General features: G+C 39.4%; 1 protein-coding gene across 1 annotated transcript in view; it reads left to right on the top strand.

Annotated features, from left to right (window-relative positions):
* FXR1 (FMR1 autosomal homolog 1) overlaps positions 1-24,958 on the top strand; it is an 81,149-nt gene that overhangs the window by 646 nt on the left and 55,545 nt on the right. The window contains exon 2 of the mRNA XM_048955018.1: positions 3,604-3,672. The gene's annotated coding sequence lies outside the window, so the exon portion shown is untranslated. The remainder of the gene's footprint in view (positions 1-3,603; positions 3,673-24,958) is intronic.

The following is a 24,958-nucleotide window of genomic DNA, read 5'->3' on the forward strand; positions in this document are numbered from 1 at the left end:
ACCGCGGCCCCGGTAACCAAACGGGAAGTGCAGAGCTGGGAGCCGCCTCCCGCCCCGCCCCGCGGGGAGAGCGGCTGTGCGCGCGGCGCCCCTCGCGCCTCCTTGGCGGAGAGCTTCGGCTGGTCGGCACCGAAGCTTATGTTCTGTGTAACGAGACCTCAAAAACACAGCAGGTCTTTCTCAATTTCACGTTTATTTATTTGTTTTGCAGTTCTTTCTGCCTCCTTGGCTCTAACAGGCAGAGCGGGCTGCTTTTTACTGAGCGGAGGGATTCTGGTTGCTCACCAGGGGTTCTTGCTGCACGGTTGGTACCACAGGCAGCCCGACTCCTAAGAGGAAAAGAGCTGTTTAGCTCGTTAGATTGGTGAGCAAAAATCCGCCTGCCTCTTAACGCAGCAGTTCAGCATTTCCCCTCGCCTTGGGTGAGCTCTGATACCAGAAGCGCCTCCAGGCTGTTCCTCCCTCCTTTGTCCCCTTTTATGCCCCTATGGCTCGGTGCCCTTTATTCCAGGCATCACAAGGCTGTGGCCGCGGTACCTCCTGAGCAGCACGAGGTGAAGTGAGCGTAGGTGGAGAGCAAAGGTTTATGTTCTGGTTTGAGCTTGTATGTTTGTGGTGCGGGAAAAGCGAGGGCTGCAATGTGAGTCCTTCCTTGGTCAGTAGGAAGGTAAGGGAGAAGCTTGCTGTCCACTGGTGCGAAATCCAGAAAGTTCTAAGAGCTTGCAGCAAGGCACGAGCAGCGCTGTTTGTAGAATTATTTGAAGGCAACTTTATCTGTAACTGCTTGTAACCTCACTGAACTTGAACTCCTCAGGCTGAAATGCCTTCAGCAGACAGGCTGCTCACAGCCCGTCAGAATCCCACCTGGTTCAGTGCTCTGTGCCCCAGCATGCTCCATCACAGCTGGGCCGGTGTGAGTGCTCAGCTCACCTGTTACTGGTAATGCCAAATAATAGATTGCCATAGAGCGCCTGCTGCACATCCTGTTTCTGAACGGGCTGCTAGTGTTATCTCTTAACAGGCATCTTGAACCTGAATTTATTTATATTTCTGGGTTGGGAAGCATCCCCTACCACTGAATTTGGTTGTTCCTGGATGAAGAAAGGCATTCCAGACTTTGAAGGAAATATAATCTTGCTGCAGAAGCCTTCTGTTGGTAACTGTCTTCTTGTCTGCTTGAAGCATTAACTCATCTTCTGCAGCAGCGTAACGTTTACTCTCAAAAAGGAGAGATGAAACTATGTAGAAGTAGCTGCTAGGAGTCCAGCTTAAACAAAGATGACTTTGTGTCCTTAGGAGAAGATATCCTTAGAAGGTTAAATAAGTACTGTTAGGTCTTTGAGGGCTTAATAGGTGAAAAGGCATGAAATAAATTAATCGGAGCACAATTAAAACGTGCTTGTTGGAGAAAGTTTGGGGAAGGGGTTTGCAGTGAGTTTGAATACAGAACGTGGTTCTGTGGCATGGTAGCAACAGTGACCGTATTGAGAAACAATGATGTTAGTAGACAGCTGTATATAATGCTTCTGGAGAAGAAAAGATCACTGAAAAACAGTGGAAGTCAGGCCTGATGTGAATATATTAAAATGGCAACATGCTATTTTTTGGGGATTATTGTGGGTATTCCGTTGTTGGTTACTTCCCCCCTGAGAAAAGTCACTCAAGTTCTTTACAGCACCAGAAGAAAACAGAAAAACAGTGCTAGGAGGCAACTTGGGTTTTTACAAAGAGGAATGCTGCAGGAAATCTAGCATGCAAGCTAACTGAAACAAATATGCCACTAGGAGGATCTCTGTCTTATGTGGCACAGTGAGTGGTTCTGAGTTGTGCTGAAATGTGTTTTTGAAGAAGCAAGCTTAGCAGCGCCGATATGCAGCAGGCAAAGGTTGTCTCTGGCCTGGGACAGAAATTAACTGCACACAGCTTCCTGTCACAGTTCTGTCTGCCCTCTGGATGTATGAAGTTGTGGTTGCCTTTGTTTTGAACTCAGGCTTCTTAAGGCCTTGCATTCTTGGTTCTAGCATATGTGGAAAAGACTTGAAAAATGATGTGAAGGCAGCTGGCTTTTCAGAATAAATTCTTAGGACAAACAAGTGTCAGTTCTGTATCAGAAATGAAGATGATCAGAAAACAAATCAGTATAAAGTGTGATTTGCTGCTGTGAACAAAAGGCAGAAGCCACAGCTGTTGGGAAGGTGCTGGGTGAAAGGAGTGCCTGCTGAGGGCTGTACTTTTTTACCTGCTGCAAGTAGTGCACCAAGAGCTGGATTCACAGATTGCAGTTAGATGGCCTGGTAGAAGGGAAGGGTTGATGGTAGAAGCTATGAAAGAGCTTTGCTGTGGTATGTGATATGCTTAAGGGCCCCTTCTCCCCATCCCCAGGATCAGTTCATCTCACAACTTGTCTCACAGGGATTTTAAATCAACATCTGTGATGAAATGTGATATTGTTGTGATGATCTGCTGTCATCCTAAAAGAGCTTCTGTACCACTAATGTGAGACCACACAGTGCTTGACCACAGGAAAGCAAATTACTGGATTATTGTGAGGGGAGCAGTTCTGTTCACAAACATTCAGCGGAGAAACGTTAATTTATAAGCATGTAATGTGATGTGTACAGTTAAGAAGCCAGACCAAAATCATCTTAATGCAGTTAAAATGCATCCCAAACTTCTGAATTCTTGTACCCACGTGTGGTGTGTTTATATTTAAGCACAGCACTTTATAAATAGTGTCTGAGATGTAGAAAGCGCTGTATGAGTAGAGTATTATTTTGCAGTTTTCATGGAAATTCCATGCTCCTTCCCTTTGCTTGCTGGTTACTGGCTAAATTAGTGTCTGTGATACACTTTTGTTTGTATGGCTTTTTTCTTTTTAGCCCGTGGAATTATCTTCTGCTAAGTGCAGAAATTTTTGGCAGGGATGCTGATCCAGCAGATGGTGCTGCACGTCTGTGTATTTCAGGGTGATGGTTTTGTGTTTGGTTTGTGTTTGTTGTTTTTTTTTTTTAACAGTTATCAAACTCTTTAGTTAAAAAGGGAAATGTAATTTCTGTTCTAAAAATAAAAAAATCAGTAAGTACACCAAGGTTTTTCTTTTCTTTTAAAATGTATAGGTGTTAAGGCTGTCTGGAAAAACAAAAATAATTGCAATGTGGCCCACTATTTTCCGGTTTCAGCATTCCTTTTGGATTGAGTTTTCAGTAATGTAGACCACTACACCTATTTCTTCAAAAGATATAAGTGTAAAATCACTGTTTTACTGCATTTAAAATGTGTTGTTCCTCTTTTATGTCTTATGGAGGAAGAAAAAAAGTTTCATTTTTTGTTTGTTCCAAAGGTTTTTTTTTAAATTCTCAAGTTCTTATGATTTGTTTTCTAGCAAGGCATTTCTGTTATCTAAAATACAGGAAGGTCTGTTGGCTGAGTGTCTCCTGGAAAAAAAGAAAAAGACCCATTTAAAGGTCTGTTAGATTGTTTAAAACTGCAACACAGCCAGCTACTGTCATTTAGACAGTGCTTATACTAAATTTCACATTGAAGTCCTTTCATCTGTAAGTCTCAAGATGTTTTCAATGGGATGTATTGGATCTTTTCTTTCAGATTGATATCCCAAGACTGGTAACACAAGGGAAGAAGCAAAAATGGGAAGAGATTGAGGAAACAGCAGTGGTGAGTAGAAGACGGAACGTGTTGAAAGCATGAAGGATGGGGAATGTGGCATGACAGTGTCTTGCATGTTGACTAAAAACGTTATGTCTGTATTGACACTTGGATCTTCTAACTTGGATAGGCGAAACACAGATACATAAAAAGCTGAATTGCTCATAATTCAAGACAGATGTGTTGTCAGTTATGTATAGTCCTTTCCTAACCTGTGAATGAGATGAATTGACAGCAGCTTTAATTTGTTGATCTTAAGGAAAGAAAGACAAGTGTAAGCCAGATACCTCTGAAATTTGAAGTTCAGATCAGTCAGCAGTAGATTCTCTTTGACCTGTTCCGTACTTTTTGCACAACTACGCTGGTAAAGAGTGACTTTGCTGTTACAGTTTTGTGGTTGTGGACTTTCATATTGTGGATATGGGTGCAGAGGAGAAATCAATATTCCAGCACAGTTTTTACCCAGTGGCACAGGGTAATTTTCCCTTTACAAGTGGAGTTTTCTACTGGGAGACATTACGAGTGTAGCTGGGACAACAAATCCTTTGCAAGTGTCGGCAAAACTCGTTCTACGGCAGCGAAGGGTACGCACGGCCCCCCGTGAGCGCCCGCCAGCAGAGGGCGCTGCAGCCGGTAATCTGGTCAGTGCCCAGTGGTTTGGACTTAGGTTTTCAAAACACTGTTCAGAAAATGTCCATGTAAAACCATTACTAGGTTTTATTTAATAACCTCCTAACCTCTCTCTCTCTCTCTCTCCTCCTCCTCCCCTGTGTTCCTCTAATGCCTTTTACAGCTCTTGCTGCACAGCGTGAAGCCTTAGAGCTGCATTCATCAATGACTCACACCCTTGCTTAGGGGCCAATTTTCATGGAAGCTATATAGGAAAATCTTGAAGTGCACCTATCTCATGCAGGGCACAAGATGATTTCTCTATTCATTACTATTCCAAAGGGACTTGTTGCCTTTGGAAATGTTCAGATCTTACTTACATTTGTGTGCGCATGCATACATGTGCAGTGCTAACTTGCATTTAGATTCAAGTGTATAAAAAAAGTATTGTTGTTATTGTTGACACTGGTCAGCTGAAAGACAGCTAAGGAACTGCTCAAACTGGGTGGAAGTCAGCAAATGTCAAAGAATAAGCAGCACTCTGCTTTAGATAAGCACAAAACTAATTAAAAAAATCACCCTTTTGTTTGATGCTGTGATTAGAGTAGCCTTCTCCGGAATTTGGGAGTAAAGCCAAAGACTTGCTTTAGGAGACTACACTTTATTTCTTCTCCCAGAAGTTATTTCTGTAGGTCAGAGTTATAGCATGCTTCTCAGTCCAAAGAAGACAGGATGTTCCTTCTCCTTAAAGACATCATATGTTAACTCAAGCTTTCAACTTTATGGAGGATGGGGAGAAAAGGTCATAGAAATTATTAGCCAAAGTGACCTTTCTGATTAAAACCCATCTGAGGGGAAGGGAAGCTTTACTGCAGAATTGTCTGTCAGAATAATTACATTTGGAGGGGTGGCTAATTATACCAAAATTACTTTAGACAGTTTGGAGAAGAGACTGAGGCTTTGCTGCTTAGACTAAAATGGTTTTATTTACACATTCATAAAGTAGCTTACATCACTACAGGATTAGACTAATTGCAACATTTCCCTGCAAATTATTGTAGAAATGGTGTCATGCAATGGTAAATCAGAACTGGTAATTCCAGAAATAGCATTTCTTGATTTTTGTTTCTTGGAAAGAATGGAAAAAGTCCATTTCTGCAGATCAGGCCTGTCCAGTAGCATTCATTTCTACTTTCAGTCTGCTCAAGTGAGTTTTTCAAGAGTGCGTGAAAGATCAGGTTTGGGTATTGTTTTGCCTGTGAGTTTTGCTAACGTAACTTTTTACTTAGTAGAAGAGTTTTCTCCATGTTAAGATGGCCTAACAAGGGAACAATGTTTTACAGTAGCATGTAGAATTGCTAAACTCTATCTGTATTGCTAAACATACATGTATGTTACACATGACAGGAAAGTTAACTCTGTTAGAGCCAAAAACAGTGAATCTCACAAAGGCAGTTGTATGATAATTGATACAAAGATGGAGAAACAGAGGCACAAAGAGGTCAACTGACTTGCCTCAGATTGCCTGCAACACCAAGCAGGGAATGGGAATTATTTCCTCGCTGTGCTGGTTTCACTCTCAAACTACCCCACAACCACTCTCTCACTCCTCGTCTTCAAAGAAAGATGAGGAGAAAAAAAAACAATGGAAAAGATTTCAAGGTTTGAGATAAGGGCAGGAAGATCCCTCACCAATAACTGTCATGGACAAAACAGACTCAAGGCAGGGAGATTAATATAATTTACTTCCTATTGCAGACAGTTTCTCACTGCTCTAAGTCTAAAAGCGAACTAAAATCACCTTTCTCCTCCATCCACCCTGTTCTACCTCCTCTCCCGGAGCAGTGCAAGGGAATGGGGACTGTGGTCAGTCTGCAACACTTCCTCCCTCCTGCTCCTCCGTGGCCACTCCCTGTTCCAGCATGGGGTCCCTCCCATGGGATGCTGTCCTTCTCAAACTGATCCTGCATGGGTTTCCCACAGGCTGAAACTCTTCAAGAACTTCCTGGAGCACCTCCTGCCCTCCTTCTCCACTGCCCTGCATAGCTGTTTCTCGCTCATTTTCTCATTCTGCTGTTCTCAGCTGCTGTTGCACAGTAGTGGTTTTTTTCCCCTAAATCTGCTTTCCCAGAGGCACAGCCAGCACTGCTCATTGGCTCAGCTCTGCCCATTGCTGTGTTCCTTTAGGAGCTGGCTCTGATCTGACATGGGGCAGTTCCTGGGCTCTTCTCACAAATGGTGTCCCTGCAGCCCCCCGCTACCAAAATCTTGCCACATAGACCCAGCATGTTTGCATTTTGTTTTCAGACACAAATATAACATCCTGTATAAAAGTAATTGCTATTCTGGTTACTTGGGATAGCCTGTATCCAGTTCTTCCATTCCAAAGTCCATTTGTTGCTGTAGAGAATATGTAGGGATTGTGAATGTACCCGTAAGTACCATCCCACAGTTGAACTAATTGCCAGGCCAAGCAAGAGACCACAGTAAATGGGTGAATAATTTGATCCAAGATGGATTTGTACTCTACCACACAGCCTGAAATCTTCTAATGCTTTTGGATTTGACTGTGAGCTGTTCATTGTTGTTTGAGCCTGTTATTTTCTATTACCGTATTTTCTCTGGATATCGTTTGTGTACCTTATCTTTGTATAAAAGGCCACATCTTTACCGTATTTCTGGGGAGTAGTCTGTAGAAGCATACAGAATTTACTGCTGTAGCCCAAAATATGACAGATAAAGGTAGTGCATTACCAAGTCCTTGCCCTCAATCATGCAGAAGGCTGCCTATGCTTCTGTGAGCACTGGTACATATGTGACTATCCTGTAAGGGGAGAAGGGGGTTAATGGCAAACTAAGACGCTTTCTGCAGCAAAAGCAGAGGGAAACTTTACTAAGCAATTGCCTCTTATGTAATAAACAGTGTCATGTGTTCAGTGGTCAATAAGGGATGTTTTCTTGCCCTAATCCCTTTCCATTTAACTTAAAAATGCTATTAGTTTGATTAGCAGGCTGATGTATTCTGAATCCTGACCATAAATGTTTGCATGTTGAATTTATGCTGCTAGCAGAGGTGTTACTGCAACAGCCTTTGTCTTTCCTTTCATGGAATAAAATGCAGTAAATAAACTTAGATTAGAACTTCAGTGGTGTTAGGTACGTTTGGCAGATTTGTCTCTTGATATACTGCAGTTTCTGTGCAATACAGAGTATACTGCTTTTTATTACAGGCAATTTTAGCTTCTTTTGACTGAAAATTGAGCTCTAATTACTAATGAGTACTTTCCAAAATAATTTAATCTTAGGAAAGAATGCATGTAATGTATTTGTTAAATATCTACTGGCAAGATAGGTAGCTTGTGTTTTCACTAACCCTTTAAGGAGGTTAAGGTTTGATAACTCAAGAGAAATGGCAAAAGCCATGATACACGATTAAAGTAGTTAAGAATTTAAAGATTATGACAGCATATCTGTGTTTCTTTGTAGAAGCCTTGACTTTCAAGGCATGTGATTTTTTTCCTCATGGATGTGTTGAATTTTTTGGTACAGAACAGCCACATAAATGAATGTTCCATAGCTGAAAATCTCCATGTCAGTTAAAGGAAACAGAAAGGGACAGAGCTTCAAGGCAGCACACTGATAGTTGTTTCTGTGCTGCAAATAAATTGTGTCCATCTCCTGTTCTTTATAGTGAAATGCAGATACTGTCATCTCTTTACTCTTCGCTTTGGAGACGTGTTAAGCGAAGAACACTTGCACTCAGAAAAACGAGGCACAGAATTCGAGATAAAGTTAATTGTATTTAGTATTCTCAAAGGCTGTATGCAGAAGTAGTGGAAATTACAAACAGATCCTTTCCATATATATGTGTAGTATCACTTCTGTTTTTTATAAACAGAGTTACAGTAAAGCCAGGGCAATGCCATGGAAGGCCAGTGGCATTACAGTTGCAGGAATCTGGTCAAAGAGAAGAACTGAGCCCTGACCTTAGCCACAACTATTCCCAGCACTGCTAGAATCTCAAGTAATTGCTATTTCTTCAATTCCCCACTTTCATCTATGAGTCCCTCAGTGCTTGAATATTTTTTCTTCTGACTTAAAAACCTACATCTAATAAAATTCCTTCTTTCCTTCCTCATTTTGTAATATTGAGGGAACTGGAACAGTTATTGTTTATTTCTTATCAGTGCTGTTTTTTTGTTGTTTGTTTGTTTTTTGTGGGAAGAAATTGGCCTTCTTCCCACCAGCATACATAGAGCCAGAAAATGCCCCACAGTTGTCAAGGCAACAAGGCAGCTTTTGATGGAGAACAGCAGAAGGAAATGTGGCAGGAACATCCTCCAGAGAACCAAGGTCTTTTGTTGTTCATCCTATAAACGTGTGTGGTCCCTTTTCTTCAAATGGTATCAATTTATGCATTAGGGATAATAAGTTATACACAGTGCAACATAATGAGATGGAGCTCATGCTTCAGACAAAAACATCCTAATATTTTCTCAGGTATATACTTATGGGCTCAAAGTGATCTTCTCTTCAATGTATCTGTTCTGTTGTGTACATATGCATAGAAAATATTGGCATAAATCACATTTTCGAATGTTGGGACAGAAAGTGAGCGTGGCTTTCTTTAGTACATAGAACTTTTAGCAACTGGAACTTTCTGATTAATATTTTTGATACTATTCAATACTCCAGAAGGACTTCCTTGGGTCTAAGCTACCAGCTGGGTTCTTATGGTAGTACTCTTCGCTGGGAGATTTTGTTTCTCACTCTGGACAAACTTACTAAAAACAGTCAAACAGATCCTCAGTATCTCATCTGAACCAACAGAACTATGTTAAATTGTACCTGCTGTGGACAGTGGTCTGCATGAATTCAGCATGGAAAACATCATTGCTGGAGTGCTAGAAATGACCATAACCTACGTCATCCATTCTAGCACAAGGGCAGAACCCAAGCAATTTTTGTGTGGAGTAGTGTTGGAATTTTGACTGCCTGAACACAGAAAAGTTAGAATATCTTACGTCTCTATGACACAGTTGGAATCCTCAAGCCTATTTCCAGGGAAGCATAAAAAAAAGTTACATTTCCCATGAAACTATTGGGAATTTAAGAATGTTTTGTATAGGGAGATCAGGTGTCCTAAGTCTTGTTATTGCACTCTTTGTCATGAAATGTTACAGTCTTTATGCAATAGTTAATTAATATTTCTAAAGTGTATATTTGCTATCATGTTTGCTACATGTACAGTAAAATATTATATAGTATAATATTTTTAATATGATCCTGTAGTTTTCTTTGAAAATAAACCAAATTTTTAGATACTGTAAAGCTGTACTGATAGCTGCAGGAATCTATTTTTTAAGTTTTATGTGACAGCATTATTTATAGGCAGCAATATCTGGCACTTACAGCAAGTTTAAGGTATTTTTTTTCCTGTTTTATTTTCTTGTCTTCTCTTGGCTAAAAAAACAAACAAAAACCAACAGAAGAAAGATGTTAATGTTTGCTTTTCAAAGCAACTTCCAAACTATTGCAAGCTGTGATATACCTAAATTTTAGAGCTGTTATGATACTTATTTCTATTTCATGTAGCCAATTGTGTTTCAGGGGAGTAAGGTACACCTACAGATAAAAAAGATTGTCTATGATTTAGACACTCTGAAGTACATTTAATTGCAGAATCGGTCATACACATAAGATTCTGAGCCTAGGAGTACAGATGAGAGTATATACAATCCCTTTAGAAAGCAGAATATGTGAATTTGAAGTTGCAAGATAGACAGTTGAGTGGAGTGATCTCTCCTCACGTCAGCTGAAATATCAGAAATCCTATTTCTAATCCCTTCCATGTAATATGGCATGGGGAACGTAGATGTGTATCAGTCATAAAGAGAAATGCACCGCCTTTCAGCCAGACTCAGCAGGCTGCCTGTAATTCAGTCCCCCTGCTGCAGCCTCTCCACCCACTGGTTGAGTCTCATTGCCCTTCCACCGCCTCGTGCACCCCTGACACAATGGAGAGGGGGCAGGAGGAGTGTGGTGAAAAATTAGGCACTGTGCACAAAAACTTGACGGCCTGGCCTTCCCCCAGTGTCACAATTTAAGCTGGCAAAGTGAAAAATAATGTCCATTATTGTGTCTCACTGAGTAACATAAATGACTTTCACCTACAGGCAGAGAGTATTCTTTGGACTGCTTTTCCACTTGCTGTGTTTGTGTTTTTATTTGGTTTGCACAATGAGATGTTCAAGAAAGGCTTTTTACCATTTAAGCAGCTTCATTTTTCTCAGACTCCTCCGTACAGATAATTTCACTGAACTCGTTGGATGAACTTTGTTGTCAAATGGGTGTTGAGGGAGCACTTGGAGAGTCCTTAGGCAACTTTCCAGGTGTTGCTTCTCAGACTCACAGTAAGCTTCTATTTACCTCTCCCTTACACCGAGGTTTTCTAGACACGTGCATTCAGCATTCAGACAGCACTGTACCCTTGGCCCTGACGAGAAAGATGGCCCTTGAAATGGTTTTCATGTTGTAAAGGTTGTAGCTTGGATCTTTGTCCAGGACTAGGGTAGGTAGCAGTCTCGTGCATCCAGGCAGCTTCTTGTCTGGTGACAGTCTAAAGAATGCAGGTATTCCAGAACGTACGGTACAACTTTACAAACCCTTCCTTGAATGTAAACTTTGAATGCTCTTTGGCACTTCAAGCTACTACCTATATGTACTATATGGAGGTGCTGATCAAGCTGCTCTTTGTCAGAAATCTTTGACATGAAAGACTTCTCTCTCTAAAAGCTTTGCTAAAATTACTAAATTCCTGTGAAAAGTTCTGGTTCCAAGAAGAGTTTTTTTTAAGAAAACTCCTAGCAAATTCTTTACAAGAGTTGTGTTAAAAGCAGCTGTTCTCTGCCCCAGTGTCCAATTACTTCTGCTATTCAAAAGCATAGCTACAGGCCTGAGAGAGTGGCTGTGTCAGGAACAGACAGCCTAAATGTAAGAGGAGAGGAACTGCAAGCTAAGCAGTTCTGTAACTGTTACATACATATATATATATATATATATATATATATCACATGAGAATTTGAGTCACAAAAATGAGTGATCCCCTTGTTGCCTGCTGCAGCTTCTGTAGCCTGACCTGACCCATGAACCTTTTAATGACTTAAACTGGGGCTGAACTTCTGACTTGTAGCTATTCACCAGCTTGTAGCTGTTCACCACTGCTGTCAGTGTATGTAGCTCTTGCACACCTGGAGCAGCCATGAGCATGATGTGCTTTCTGAGCCTTTCATCTCCCATAGCATTGGCTGCCTGGAGACAGCTCACATGTGTTTGGAAGGCCTTGCAGTGTGTGAAGTCACTGCTTGTGACTGATCATTCTCTGGATGTACCTGAAGATGGGCTTATAGGAGTAGAATGTCTGCTCTTAGGGGCATGTTGAAGTATCACTTGAGAGGCAATAGAAAATGCAATTTGTCTTTTATTTATTTATTAGTAATAGGGATAAGATACTGTAAAACAAGTACTGTAAACTGAGTACTGTAAACAAGCCAAAAAAGTTCAGACTGCTAAAATGCAATGTGCTAGAAATTCCTTTCCACCTTTTACAGTGTAAATGTGTTTTGTGATCTCTTCCCATGTATTATTTCTGATGGAATCAAAATCTTATTGCAGAATTAGCCAGTACTTCATACATCTGGATGCGTGTTCAAACTTCCAGCTGTACCTACATCTCTTCTCCTTTCCCTTTTTGACAGAGCAAGGTGTTATCTCAAACTGCATGGAAAAGAGAGACTTAGATTTGCCTGGCTTTTATATTTGTAAGATGTCCCCGTTTATGTTTAGTAGCAGTGTTATCAGCTCAGGCTGTACTGATTGCAAAGTAGAAGTCTTTAATACCAAACTCTTGCAGACTTTCTCATAAATTTGTGGCATTTTGCCAGCTTTGCTCACAAAACAGCATAGAGCTGTTGGAACAAAATGCTCCAGCTGCAGGAAGAAGTGAAGCCAAAAATGTAGATACACCAGAGTAGCTAAAGCATTTTGATTGCATACATTCTGTCACGGTTTTTGTGTTGTGCTGCAGATGTATCCAACTTTAATGAAAACAGATCATGTTCTCTGCTGTTGCTTTCAGCTCACTTTTTATGACGTAGTTCCCATTTTTCTGTAGGTGGACTTTGTTTTTGATGGTCCTTCTGTCTGAGTTGCCATAGGTTTCATTATATTACGTTTCAAATATCAATTTTTCTTTATGAGATGGAGATTTTACTTGTGAATTTCCTTGACCTACTTAACAGTTCTAGCAGCAAATAGTTCTGAACCCTTTTCTATCTATTGACCATTAAAGTATGAGATAGAGGTTTACTTTGCAACATATGTTTTTAATGTAAGAGAAAATGATGGCAGCTATTTGTTTGGAATCTGGACAAGTCTTATAATAGGTGCTTTTACCTGAAACAAACTATTTTAACATTTTCAGCAATTCCTGAATGTGCTGTCTCTCCACCCTTTGCTGTAATATTTTGCATATCCCTGATCTTTCTGGGTCTGTTTCTCACAGTAGTGTTGAGAAAATTTCATGCTTTCCCATTTTTGAGCTGTAATACTATTTACTTCTCAGAGAGCTGAATATCCTCTAGTATTCTGCCAGGTCCCTCTCCACAGTTCCACACTGAGGTAGTTTTATTTGATCTTTTTATGCCAAAGATTTAATTTCCTTGTGTTGTATGGGAAGCTACTAGCCCTTATTTTCAGGGAATTGTCTTCTGTTCTGTGTTCCAAACTGATGAAGTGCAGTAGCTTTTGTTTCAGTACCAGAACATTGGTTTTGCTCTCATACTTCCAGAGAAAGCCCATTTCCGAGTATTTACATACATTCTACATCTCCCATTATGGGACAAATCCCTTGGTTCTTGCTTAGGAAAAATTAGCAGTAATTGAGAATGCAAATATTTTTTTAAGTAAATGCATAAGCTTACACTGAGTTGATTGATGAGAAGGATTTAACTGATGGATTTAGAATGTTTGTGGTGTATGAATTTGAACCGTGCTTAACAAGTGCACTCTCAGGGAATTTTCTTCCTTGTCTCTATTCAATTCTGTAACTCCCCAGTTTCTGAAATGTTCATCTGACTTACCATGAAAGTGCCATAGGTGTTTCAGAACCCAGTCGCACTGTCTGTGCTCAGACAAACATCCACTGTCTCCAAAGAGCAATTTTACATTCAAAGAGGTTTTCCCTGTGATGGGAGCTCTGCCTAAAGAAGGAAAGTTGGATCAGTCCCACATGTTGTAGAGACTTAAAATCACGAATTAATATGCAGTAGGGCTGTGACAGTGGTTTTAATTCTACTCACATTAATTTTCACTGTTATTATTAATTAAACCCTGAAAATCGGGGATTTAATGGAAAGTCTGACAGACCTTTAATTATAGCAGTTCAACAGTCTTACAGTATAGAATGTCCTCTACTGGTGCACAGGACACTCTGTACTTGAGAGGGTACAGAAATAAATCATAGTTTTTGGTGTTCTTTATGTGTTTTATATCGTTTTTTTAATTCATGAAAGGCTTTTACTCATTTCTTCCTGTTGCATCTGGTTAAGTTACATAAAGTGAATATTTGAACTGTTCAAGAGCTGCCAACAGATCAATTTGAAAAAACAAAGCAAACATAATTGCTCATTATTGCTCAAAATTACCTGTCATTGGCATTAGGAGAATGTATTTCAGTCTGTGGAATTCTCATAAGCTAGTTATATAGTGCATTACAGTATTCAGAGATACACCTACAACTTATGTCTAGATTGCAAACTTTCTGCAGAAGGGGTGGCATTTTTTTCTGTTTGTCTGCCATCTGCTGTAGTGGCACAAGGATCCCTGCGTCCTCCCATCATATAAACATTGCACTGAAGTAATTCATCACAGATTAGTCAGATAGCTTTGTCTAAAACCTTTGCATTTGTGTGTGGTAAGACCTCAATACGAAGTTTAGCTGCTCAGGCCTTAACTGCACAGGGTAAGAGTTGTGTCAGAATGCACAGTGTGACCCACAGACAACGAGTTGCCAGGAGGGACAGGAAAATGAAGGGGAAGACAAGGTGTTGTGGAGAGCACTACGTCCCTACAGCCTTCTGTCATGTTTTGTAGCTTGCGTCACTTTTACTGAAGCATACAATCAAATAATATGCATGAAACTCAGTATTACACTCTGGCACTCAACCATACTATTATTCCCATCCCATCAAAGATTTTGCAACATATACTTTCATTTGGAGAACCTTCCTGCATACACACACCTCTGATAATTTCAGTTGTCATTGAAAAGCAGAGAGAGAAGGATGCAAAGTTGTAATTCTGGACACAGGAAAGGAAATGCAGTTTGAGAGTTTCAAAACCAGAGACAAATTTAACAATATTTGGAGGAGCTGAATGAGTTTTAAAATGTTTTCAGTGTGGGTAAAAGCTGGTACTTAACCTGCAAGTCACCTGTCCTCTTGGTTAGCAAACAGAAGTGTAGGAAATAAGAGAGAATGTGTATGCTCTAAAATGAGTAGAGATGGGAATCTGAGCATTTTCCATATTAGAAAGGCATTCAACTTTTATGTCAGTAGTTCTAAGATTACTTTGGGAAATGGTGAGACCATTGTAGGCCAAGGTCCCTGGGTGAGAAAATGGCAAGATGAGGAACAGACCCCAGAAACAGTTCCTTGCAATTCTTTGCCTGAATTGTACTTTTTGCCTTTTAGAGTTCCTTTATACCAGGTTCGCTGGCAGCAGTTGTTATTCCATTAAAAGTCAAGTGAGCAACAGTGGTAATGCCAGTTGGCAGTTGGGCTTAAAATGTTTTCCTTTGCGAAATAAAAGATGCACGTGTGCATATTTTGTCATCATCGCTGAAGTGCATACATGATGGATGAATTTTAGTAGTTCAGAGCCCGGTTCTGCTGTTACCCTACATATAGCTTACATGTTAGTTGGGACGTTTTCCCTTGGCTTGGAGCGTGGCAGGTGGCTGGCAGGTCTGCACAGCTCCGGTGGGAAGGAGCAGCCCGAGGGTGTGGGCACATCTGTATGGCTCTTGTCATTGCTGAGAACGACATGAAATAAAACAATGCCTATATCTGATAACAAATAAATATGCATTTTATATATACGTAGTCAAAAACTCCTGCAGAATAATTGCTTCAGCATCAGAAAAACTGCTTTAGTATAGGAGCTGCAGAGACTTCTTAGCAGTGCCAGCATTGATTGGCTGGGCTTAGCAAAGTGCTGTGGATGTCAGCTATGGACAAAATTGTTGTTAGCATTAGAAAATTGCCTGCTGTGTGGATGGGCTTAATGCACTATTATATGGTATGGATGCAAATTTAATGGGCTTGAAAATGGAGAGATTGAGCCTGAAACCTGTAGGGCACGTCCTTGGCCCAAACAAACCCACACCACCACTAATCAGCAGTCAGTACAGCAGAGGAAGGCATTAAACTAGTAGCTGATTAGAATCAGGACCCAGTTACTTAAAGGGGAGCTTTGCACAGGTGACAACAAAGGCTTTGTGACTGGTGGTTTTTTTTGCATTTGTGTTTTTTTGAGGAGAGGAATAACGAGTAGTTTAAATGCACAAAGCAGAAATGTTAAAATAACATTTAGAACAGAATGTAGACAATGCTGAAGGATGCGGTTTGAGGCGTCCTTCCTCAGCCGGTAATGGGATTGCCACTGCTGCTCAGCACATCACAAGAAAGTTTTATCCTAAGAGAGCAAAATAATATCATTAACAGAAAATTAAACTTAAAGTCACCATGAACTGTGGACTTAAAAGACCCTCAAGAAATGAAAACCAATTGTCTGTTGGAAAATCAGGAGGTCAAGTAGTCATTGACCAACCAAAAGCTGCACCGATTGCTGAAATGTACAGTACTTTCAAATCCAATTAACTGTTTCAAGCAGACAGTCCTCATTTTCTCTTTCATCAGGAAGGGAAATTTGCAATCATATATTCCAATGAAAGTTAAGTTGTTTTGATCTGATAATTGTCAGATGTATTTATCTTAATTTGTAAGTTTCTAATGCTAAAGCTCCAAGCTGTTCAGATATAACAGAAGTACTGGGAAATGAGGTACAAAATGCTGGAATTCAAATTAACCAATAAATATATTTTAATATATATCAGCAAGACTCTAGAGGATTCCATTAATGTTGAAAAATAGAAAGGATTTAGGTTAATTTGGTAAGAAGGCAGGTCAGAACGTTTACAACAGTGGCATAGAATTGTATAGAGATGCAAAATTTTTCAAGAGAGCAGAATTTTTTCAAAAACGCTGACTCTAGCTGTCACAGCCCTGCCTTGGTTAAATCCAGTGGAGAGATATGAGGACTTTCTAATTTGCTTTCCCTCTATTTTAATAATAGCTGTGCATAAGTAATTTATGAAAGGCCAACCAGGCAGTGGGCAACAGAAAATTAAACTCATTTTATCTGAAAGCAGGTGGATTTCTATATATCATTAGCATGCATAGAATTCTCACAATGTTATTTCTCATACTGATGGAATGTAACCAAATAATATATGAGTTTTTTGCTTATGCACGAGTGAAATTTTTAGATAAAAGTGCCAGCCCCAATGGCAATTTTCTGCAAAACGAAAACTAATTCTGCGAAGCTTCTTATTACTGGGAAGACTCATTTGGCTTGCATTAGAGACTGACATAAGTGACTTTAGGATTTTACTAACAGATTAGATGAGATGTGCTATGTGCAGTAATATCATTAGAGAATGTAGCAGCAGAGGCAGAAGAGTTTGTGGCACTTAAGGACACTGGCACAAGTAAATTGTTTTCATTTATGACAAGCATTTAAATGATTTTTTTTCTCCTCATGAGAATATGTTTTAGTTTTAGGTTTCCCTCACAATTCCTCAGTATTTAGAAGAGCTTGTTCAGAAATTGCTCCTCTCACTATTTCACCTACTGATACTGAATCTGTTATATATATCAACTTTATCAGCTGGAGGCTGGATCTTTATGAAGAAAACAGTGCTGAAACTAAATAAATGTAGTCTGTTGTTCCAATATAAATGAAGGCAGAGAAGCAAACCACGTATTTCTCTGCTTGCTCTAGTTTCACTGTTCATTAACAAATACATTCATGATCTATAGCTTGTTATTCAAATAGCATCGGATACACTACAGATACACTACAGCCATTTGTATCAATCCCTCCTTTTCCTTACTCATAGAACTTGTTTTTCTTTTAATAATGATACCTAATGGCACATCCTTCACAAGGGCTTTTTTTTCTCTGAGGCAAGAAGAACTAAAAGGCTGAACAGCGTCAAGGTATGCATTTAGCATAGTGTATTACAGTGAGGATGAGGAAACAGTCAGGAAGCTTGTCTCAAAGTGAAACTTTCCATTTTCTTTCATTTTTTAATTCAGAAAGCAATAGTAGTAGCAGCAGGAGTAACCAGTAACTACCTCTTTGCTGGGTTGTATTACTTTGTGCTGATTCTTTGTAGTTGGCAATACATTTTGTTCACATTTGAATTTCAAAAAAGAGGAAAGATGTGGCTTGTTGTTGGAACCAATAATTCTGACCTAAGTCATATGACAGAGATAGTGTCCCTTTGTAACCCTAACCAGGTCAGGTGATTGCTTCCAGCTGTTCTTCAGCTGTTTATTCAGTTGCTTCTATCAGCACTCATGTATGTCACACTTACATGACTTTTTTATATTAAGTCACTTTCTTCGTGCTTTTTTCTGATAGCAAAGTTTTTATTGTCCTCCATATTCAGCTATCTGTACTACAGATGCCCTAAGAAATAGGAAAATAACATCCTCTGGTAAACTGCATGGGCATAAATGTAGAATGACTATATTTACTTCAGTGAAGCTAATCTGGGTGTATAATGCTCAACTTAAATAGCAGAGTTTGGACCAATACAAGCAATATTGAAAACAGCCCTGATATTAAAGAGAACTGTAAGTTGTCTCCTCAGTTGAGGAGCACCCACCAGAGGATGCTGTTCTCAGCCATACTGAGGTGTATGCAGGACAGTTCTGCTGAAGTCAATAGGTTTCCTGCAGACTTTGCTCAGCCTAAACTGGCTCTGTTGTAACAAGCACTCAGCTGGTGCATGAAATAGCAATGATTAGAACAGAGATGGTCACGTCCAGTTGTGTTGATTGCAGGGCTCTGTACACAGTTTCTTGAAGTTCTCTCCTGTTGCAGTGTGTAAAGGAGGGAGAAGAGGTAACTGAAGATGCACGATGAAAATCTGAAACTTCAGTACCAAAGCACATGGATATTTTGCAGCCACATCTATTGAATTCTGGCTCCTGCTTGCATGATAGAACTCAAAGGCAATAAAAAGCACACAGCTTCTCGTTCCAGATCGATTCTTCTCCATTTTACCTCTGTATAAAAAGACCTGACTGGTGCTAATTTTTATAGGATGCTAAGAGCTTGCGTGGAAACTTAGGACAAGACAATATCTTAGACTGCTAAATCTGCAGCCACAGAAGTGTCATATTAATTCTGATCAGGTCTCAAGCTCCACCCTAAAGGTTAGATTCTCTGCTCCCACTTTCTCCATTGGAAAGCTGATCCAAGTCCTCTTTACACGAAAAATTTTCATGGCAAACCAAATGTAACAGCAACTTTCATCCTCTGCCATCTTCTTTATCTTAATTAGACAATCACCTTCTTTTGTTTTCTTTGTTTTAAACTCAATATTAAGAGGACCTGGAGCTCTGTCCTGCTCTTCCACAACCCGCCTGGATACTCCCTGAATCTTGTGGCATTATCCAATCATACATTCTAACAAGAACCATTTCAAGAACAAATAACAAGAAAAAAGCCAGTTCAACTCCTTCAGTGCTAGGAAATGCTTTTCCCTATACAATATGTCAGTTTATGCTGATGCTTAATAGATGTGTTTACCAAGCACTCTAGCACTTATGACCTTAACCATAAGATTTCTGTAGTGTGGTATAAAGTATCTGTATCAAGTGTAACAGTGATCAGAGTGTAGACAAAGGACAGAAGTGAGATCAGATGAGGTAGATAATAGGTGGAGGAACATAGAATAGATTTTCATTGCAATGGACCAAAAGGAGGTGTACTTTTTTATAAACTTGTGTCTTGGTTTTTGTTTTGCCATATTTTATTACCTACTTAGAACATTAAAGTCAAAGCCGGCACATGGATGCCTCTTTATTTCCTTCCCCCCTTTTAATTTACATTTGCAACATTTCTACCATCTGCTTTTTATTTGCAGCCAACAATCAAAAAGTATTTTTGCTATATGCTTTAAAACTGAAAAATAAAGAATATATCTTTAATCTTAAGCGTTTTAAAAATAGAAGGAGATACTTCCCAGTGTCAGTAAGTCTAACTCTAAGTTGCTTGTGTTGACATACTGCTGAAGGCTAAAAACAGCTTATACAGATTTTATTTGTTTATAGGGCAAATTATAAAATGTTCCACTGAAATAAGTAATGACAATTTTTGTCTGCATAAATGTGCATGTAAATGTAATGATGTTTGTTGTCATTTCAACATGACTACCATTATTGAAATAGAAGAGCCAGTACTAATTCTTGCTGTCATATTTCTTAAAAAATGAACATAAGACATTTACGGAAGCGTCAAGGTTTTCAGTGCTGATCATTCATCTCCTGCATGCTCTTAGAATAACACCCTCAGTAAAACAGACAGACAAAAGCTAACTAGAGTTCTGCTTTCTAATCTCTTTACGAAACATACATTTGAAGATATTTTCCAACTTCAGAATGTTCTGAAACTCAGTGAGGCCTTAATGAATGAGATGTGAGCATTTGTCATTGTCTTTGAGGTTGTATAACTGATCACAGGGTAGAAACCCGAAGACATCTGCCTTTGTTCACATCAGCCAAAGGAAACTCTTCTCTTTTTTAACTGAATACTTTGAGGTTGCAAACTTTGCCTTATGAGCTTTCATGGTGCTTCAGTGAGACTGTCCAATGGACAGTGACTTAGAACAGACCAAAAAGCCCTCACAACTGCACTGACGTAATTTCAACACAGCAGTGCTTTTTCAAACTTCTTAGAAGTATGTGTTCCTTTCGTCCCCTTTCTGCTAGCTGTATTTGCACCCTTAGACAGCAGGGGTTCAGTTCATGGAGAGGAGGAGAGCAGTGCTAGTGCAGTGCTGCCAGTTGCTTGCACTTGCTTTTGTGTTCTAGAGGATTTTACCACTTCTCCCTTGAGAAAAACCAAGCAAGTTTCAACTAATAATACTTGGAGCTTAACAGAAGTCTAACATTTCAGTTTTGTATGATGCTTAAGGATGTCACCAGCCACTCAGTTTGGCCTCATGCTGCCACTGTGCAAATGTGGCTTTGTGAGCATGTCTGCTGGGAGCTTTTGGGCACTTCCAATTTGGTAAACGGCTATTGCATGATCAGGAGTGGTGATGATGACTATTTTAAGTAGGTCTTATGGCTGAAGAGATTTAAGAGTTGAGAGGTCATGAATTCCAATCTTGCTGGTTCCACCAAAGTGACACAAAGCTGGGAGCCACTTGTTTTTTTGAGGTGATGTCTGATTTCTTGTGCACATTTAGATGTTCCTTTAAAAGGTCCAAGCGTTTGCATGCCTTGAATAGAAATCCACCTTAACACTGCAGTCTTTGGAATCGGGTGCCTTGTGTTCCAGAAAGCAAAAGCTAGTTTTGAAATATTTTAATTTCTCCATGCCTCAGATTTTCCCCAGATACATTGAGGATGATCTGAGGGTATGAGGGTTACTAAAGTATTAGCTTCTATGAGATATTTTGATTTTTAATGCTATTGATATATTAATGCTATTAATTTTTACTGTGTTCTTTTTCATTCTGAGGACTTCTAAAGCACTGAGCAATGGAACAGGCAGAAGTCCTATGACACAATCAATGACTGCAGTCTACAGAGTGGGCTGCCTCCTCCTAGTGACCTTCCAGAGTGGCAGAGAGGGGGCAGGGACACAGGGCTGTTTCACTCGTGGAGCAGACAGGTGGAAAATGGGAGGCTGAAAATGTGGATTGCCCTGAATCTGTGTGTTCTGTGGGGGATTCTGCTAGGCTTTATCCTTCTGCTAACTATAAAACACACATCTGTGAGAGAAGCAAATGCAGGAAGAACAAACTACACAATGCTATGAGACTATTTTGGGGAAATAACTCTGATACGTGTCCTAGACAGCTCTGATCATAAAAGCCAAGAAAAAAGAGGAAACTTTCCTTCTTCCTTTTTAAATTGATCGAATCCCCAGATAGTGCTTTAATTATTCACGCTGGTGATGCGGTACTTTGTTGAGCCATTTCTGAGAAGCCAGACCCACGGAACGCTCACCGATTGTTACTGTCATCATAAACGTTCCCACCATCTTTCGTCTTATGTAAATTTAATTCCAGGCACACCACTTCATGCTTTATTATCTCACAACAGCAATTGCATTTGGCCCTTTGATTCATCTGTGGAGAATGCATTATGAAGCAAAGCATAAATATCATAAAGTGGTTAGTTCATGGGGCTTCTAATTTCAGGAACACTGCAATATGCTAATTCATAGTTTTCATACTAGCACGAAAATATTTCAGTAGATGTCGTGAGGGTAAATCCCTGCTCTCAGTCTTCACTTCGGAAAATGCTTCAGCTTAAAGAAACTTAAAAGCTCTAATAAAACTTAAAGCAAACCAGCTCGCTGGAGGTTTCATCTACCATTCAGGATATTTGGTATAAAAATGTGAAGAACCTTCAAAATAGTCTACAGTAGAAACTAAAGTAACGAAGGAACAGGTGGTTCTTTTGCTTCTCTCTTGCCTGCTATATATTATGATGCATAGCTGTTTTCCCACTGCTGTAGTTCATTTACAAGAATCTCAAAAGTGAAGGTAATTTGTTAATTAACCAAATTAAACTACAGAGAACTCAGTATGGTTCAGTTATGTGTTGTTTTCAGTTCTCTGAATCTTTGCAGCAGGAAGATAAAGTCATACCTGGGATCATAAGATGCCCTGGTTGTACCGCAAAGAATCAGTGTGTGCTAAGAGAATGCTTATTGATTGAAAGAGTTTGTCACCAAGAACCCCGGCTGCTGCCCTATGCTGCTCTGAAAGAGCAAGCTTTAGAACAGCCCCAAGCACAACACAGTCCTCTGTCACCTCTGCTCTCTTCACCTTCCTTGTGAGCAGTGTGCCAGGCAGGGCGCTGATAACCTGGGCATGCACAGGAGCACAGACATCATAGACTATCTTGGTTGTGTTTTGGTTTGTTTACCATTCATTGCTGTAATTGGTGGGCAGGTTGGGGTCTAACAATGGTGTAGAAAACAGCAACAGACTTGTTAGTTTATGTTTTTCTGAAATCAGGATTAATTTACCTTGTTGCACAACAGGATGTGTTTGGTATCCTTGCTTTGCCTGCCCTGTCTGGTAGCTAACACAGCAAGGTCGGACAGCTGATGTTTGTATGTATTGGTCCTTTCAGAAAAAGAATGCAGGCTCCCTGCTTAGTTCGTACTTTTGGTAGTTTACATCTAAAGTAAGCTGCTCTTAAACATACTTTTCAACCCTGAAGACAGCATTGTTTTCCTGCTCTTGCTCAGAATTTCCTGAAAAGTCAGTAGTTAGCTTATCAGCTAGTGTAAACTCAACCTACTTTTACTAGAAAGTACAGAGATGTATTGATTTATAATAGCGAGGATGTAATTTCTTGCCTCTCAAGCCTGTTTATGCAGCAACACTCTCGTATCCATCAGCATTCTGATAAAAAAGCTTGTACTCCTACTACCCTGCAGCCAGTTGTCATTATATGTGTATACAGGAAAATACTGGCTCTTCCAATTTGTTATTTCTTTAAGTTGAGAGGGCAGCACTGGGATCCTCTACCCAGTACAGACAAGGCTGTATTTTAAAAAATTTTGGATCATGCTTGCTTAGGATGAGAATGTCTTTGTGTAACATAGCAACCTTGATTTTTATACTGGCCAGCAAAACTGTCGAGTTTGTGATTTACCTCTGCAAATCATCGTCGTTATTTACTCTTAGATGAATAATTTAGATATGTTACTTTTTACGAAGACTGAAAGGAAAATTGAGTCTGTATCTCCAACACCAGCAGAGAGTTTCTAAATTGTATTAGGATGGAGTTTCTAAAATCCGGTCAGTGCTGTAGATTATTTCATTTATGAACGGAAAGGGGTAAAGTATATTTATTCCAAGGTACATTTAAATTTTCTAACCTGTATGTAAACTTTAACTTCTTAATATTTATAACATTACATTGGTAAGAAAAAAAAAAACCAACTCTTGCTTGCCTTGTGTTTTTGTATTTTCTTTAATTTTGGATATTGCAAACAACATAGGCATGGAAAGCCATAATAGCCCATGATTTCTAATATTGGGCAAAGCACAAATATAAAATATACTCGAAGCTCAGCTCTAAGTAGATTATAAACATTTAATATAGAATGTTATCATAATATTCAGAGCGCCAAATTGCAGACTTCTGTCACCCACTTTCAGGCATGCTTCTGAAGATCATAGTTAATTCTGCTGATTTATGGTAATGCTGTAGCACTATCATATGCAGCATCAGAAACCACTAACAAGCTTAGTATAAGCTTGGACTGAAATGGTTTGAGGTTTAAATTTCTGTAACGATTATAAACTAGAGGGAGTGAAATCCCACTTCAGCAAAAAAATAAAAGTGTCTTGTTACAATTCAATATTGCATCCTCTCTCTCTCTCCCCCTCTCATTCCACCCCCCTCAATTTCTCTTCTCTCCTTAGCTTCTCTGAGGAGCCATATTTGAGAAAAGTAATTTTAAATTGTGACTGGCATTTTTAAATTTAAAAATAATCCTTTTTGTATGGTAATGTGCTTTATAATTAGGAGATACAATGTTAGCATTTATTGGAAGGGAAAAAAAAGCTAGGCTGAAAAGTATTAAAATCAACTAGATTTTATTTGCCCGTTTCATTTGAAATGATAGCTATTTATAAAACAAATCTGATGACTTTGCCAACCTTTTCCATAAACACTTTAACAGCATATGTCGTATTTGACTGTCTCAGGGATACTATGGACTGCAGTAATCATAAAATCTGTTTCAAAACTCCCTCTGAACTTAGAGTTAGTATGGTGTTGATGAAGGTGTGCAAAGAGAAAGCATTATTAGAGGATGTAAATCACAGTGCTGTTGTTTCGTACTGAAATCAAAGGAACCACAATAGCTTACATTTGTTGAGGATCTAGCTTTGCATTTTTACCTTTTATATGCTGGGCTATTCTTTCTCCTTGCCTTTATAAAAGCTGTGCTAAATTGCCATTTTTGGAAAAAGGCCATTATTAGACTCCACATAAAGAATTTTAGGAAAATTGCCATCGATCAGGCAGCATTGCCATTTCCAAATTGTGGATTCAGTATTCCCATTTGCCAAAATTGCTTTTTCTCTCTCTGCTCTTACAAAAATGTAAAAGCTGACCAAGATTTTGAAAACAATATGAAGTGTTTACTTTCTGGAGTTCAAGTTTGATATCCACAATTGAATCTCAATGTCTGAATATCAAATATTGAGGAAATCTGATTTTGAAGTTTGTCTCAATTTTGTCATATAACCGAAGTTGTTTCCTCCCCATCCTCCCCCCAGCAGAAGAAGAAA

The sequence above is a fragment of the Lagopus muta genome, chromosome 9, assembly GCF_023343835.1.
Source record: "Lagopus muta isolate bLagMut1 chromosome 9, bLagMut1 primary, whole genome shotgun sequence".
NCBI classification, from domain to species: domain Eukaryota; kingdom Metazoa; phylum Chordata; class Aves; order Galliformes; family Phasianidae; genus Lagopus; species Lagopus muta.